Consider the following 3,033-nt stretch of genomic DNA (forward strand, 5'->3'; position numbering starts at 1 on the left):
TGCTGCCCGATTCTGCTGTCTCGTCAACATCCCTTAATGCCTTTTTAGAAAGTATACATAATATTGTCGAATGTGACAGTCGTGAAAAGCCGTATTCGTACAAATACTGACCAAGTTTCAGCTTTCTTGGGAAATGTTAATACCTGTGCTGCTTTCAGTTTTGTAACTTTTTCTTGTGCGCGTTTAAGTGTATGAAGCGGTCTTGTGCAATCCATTGTCTTGTTTAATTACTCTTTGTATAGTGGTTACTTTCATCTTTTATTTTTGTATACCCACAGCTGTAATAGCATAATGGGCTGACAGTATTAATAAATGAATGATTGAATGAATGAATGAAAGAAACACCCTTTGGGTTTAAATTTTTCTAATCTCAGTTGACCAAAATATTGTTTTGGTTTGTGATTTCAGGAGTCCATTTTTGTACTGTAACGAGAAAGTAACGGCGTTACTGTTTTTGCAGTAACCGTAAGACGTTACTTTTGGAAGACGGGAACCGCAACTGTAAGAGAGTTACTTTTTCCCCCTAGGTATCTGTAACACTTTTACTTCTTGCTGGTAACGTGCCCATGACTGCTCCGATACTCTGCCGGAGCCGCATTTGCTTCATCAAATCGTCATTTATCTCGCGGTAATGTAATTCCAACTTTAACAATAAAGTACTAAAAAAACGACTTACTTTTGATCATTTCTTGTCGACTCGCTGACGACCAAAACCCGGGTCATCGCTGACAGGCGATGACTCGCGGCCGAATCGATTAAAGAATCCGATCGCAGATGGTCGTCGTGGGACCCGAGAGATCAGTGGACCCGATCCCCGAGTTCCTTCGCGCGTTTCCTACCCGGGATGCCCGGGATGCGAACAAAGTGAAAAAAAGAAAGAAAAAAAAAACTCTTCATAGGACAAAATAAAAGCTACAGACGAACAACAGTAGCAACGACTGTAGCCAAGCCAAAACCAAGCTAAGAAACGGATTGCGAGCCAGCAGAAACCGAAACCAAAATAAATACAATTTTAGGGGCGTACGTTTTGGCCTCTAATAAAACAAGTAATTGAATGTGGCGTAGTTTCGCGTCATCTGGTGCAAAATGGCAAATTCGTTCCACCCCTGCTTACGCCAGAGAGTCATGCATTGCGTCGGAGGTTTGGGAAAGTTACGTGGATGACGTCATGCCCCCCCCCCCCCCCCCCCCCCACGTGAGTGCGCGAGCAGCGCGAGTGTGGCCAGACGGGGCCAGGCCGAGCGAGACTTAATGCGCCACGTGCTACCTCTCACGCCAGCCAGCGTGGTTAAAGTTGGTAAAATGGTTAAAGCTGTTGCGTAGCGGCAGCAGCGGCAGTTTTGTTTCTCTTCGGAGTCAAACGGCGTTTCAGGTGTCGCTCTTCCTTTGAATAAGTCGCACCGTGGGGCCCGGTACAATGACAGCACGTGCTTCCTTGCCGCATATGTGGTAAGTATTACATACCTCTTTATAGTGCTGCGGAGTCGCCGCTCTCTAATGATTCCGGAATCAATCCGCATTTTCGCGGCCTCAGAATGAAACGGGAATGGAGTGGCGGCAGCGCTGGAAGGTATGGGCTTGGTTCTTATGCAAGCTATGTCGATTATCATTTAGGGCCTACGGGCCGATGACGCAATTCGCTTGGGCATGGTAAGCGACTTTCGAAACAGCATCATTGCACTGGAGCTGACTGACGGCTTGATTGTCTCCTATTCCTAACGAGGCAGAGGGCTGCGGAACCTTTACCTTCACTGGCTTATCCGCCGACGATGGATGTGGCCCGTCCTCGTGGCGTCACTTCCTCTACTCCCGGCCGCCATGAGGTACTGAGAGGTGGACGCTGCCGCCGCCGCCGCACGTGCGCCGCACGGAATTATCGCTACGGATACTGTACCGCCCGCACAGCGCGATGGCGAAAGCCACTCGCCATGAGTTCTGCCTTTCTATTTCGGTGAGCTTGTGGGCCCCAGAAGGGCTCGGTATGAGTCTAAAGTGAGGATGTGCGACGGCGTCGATCCGTACGCGCTACGCGTCGGCGCGGACGCCATGCGGACGTGCAGCCAGGCGCGACGCACGTGAACATAGTGGCACTGGATGCCCCTAACTATTTCACGAGTGGGTGGGTGAAGAGCCTGACAGCGATGCGGCCCCCATCGAAGCGTATCGTCGTGCTGAGCGAGGCGAGTTGACAGGCAATAAAACAAGTCTTTATGAGAGTGCCAACTCCGGCAAACAACGATACGCGGCAGGCACATAATGGAGGGTTGACGAGTCTTTATTGTCAAAAACTCGGAGGACTAAACTAAATACTAGGTTCGGTGACGTACACGCTTCCGGTAGAATTGCCTTTTCAGAGGTAGTGTTCGTGCGAGGTGAAGGAAGATCGGCCGCTGGCGTCTGCTGGCATTAAGTAAGGACGACCTCAGCTTCTCTTCCAACGGCGTAAAGAAAGGCGCTCACCCGTGTTCCCGCGTTGCGCAGGTGAGGTCCCGATAAGATGCTGTAGCGCTCCCACGTTGCAATCCAACATTTCCAATTGCTTGTGTCGTAGTCGAGCATTTTCGAGGTAGACTTCCCGCCATTTTCGCCATTGTGCTCCAGGCGGCGGTTTTCTCTTCTGTCTGGTTTTTCCTGGGTGCCCTCCGATCGCTGAACTGCATCATTCTATCCTCGAAGTTCATCGCTGCCACCATGGCGTGTGTGCAGTTGGGTCCAAAGGAGCGCAGATATGGTTTTGACATTTTCGTGTCTATCAGTACGCCAACTTCGGCAATGGCGTCCTTTCTCTACCGCGTCCGTCCGACGTTGGTTCGACGTACCTCGCATATGCAGCGCTATGTGTCAACAGCGCGTACCACTAATCCGCACCGGCAGGCCACAGCGGCCGGCGAGCTGTGATTGACCAAAAGATCAATTTATTTATGAAAAAGGAAAAAAAAAATACTCTAGGTATTTAAATAAATGTTTTAATACATTTTTATATATGCACTAAATGTTCATTTAGGTAAACACGTTTTATGCCACTAATTATAT

General features: G+C 49.3%; 1 pseudogene; it reads right to left on the reverse strand.

The window, feature by feature from the left end:
• Positions 1-2,104: 2,104 nt before the first annotated feature.
• LOC115331608 lies at positions 2,105-2,653 on the reverse strand (annotated as a pseudogene).
• Between the last annotated feature and the right edge of the window lie 380 nt (positions 2,654-3,033).

The sequence above is a fragment of the Ixodes scapularis genome, unplaced genomic scaffold, assembly GCF_016920785.2.
Source record: "Ixodes scapularis isolate PalLabHiFi unplaced genomic scaffold, ASM1692078v2 PGA_scaffold8__174_contigs__length_109621045, whole genome shotgun sequence".
Classification (NCBI taxonomy): Eukaryota; Metazoa; Arthropoda; class Arachnida; order Ixodida; family Ixodidae; genus Ixodes; species Ixodes scapularis.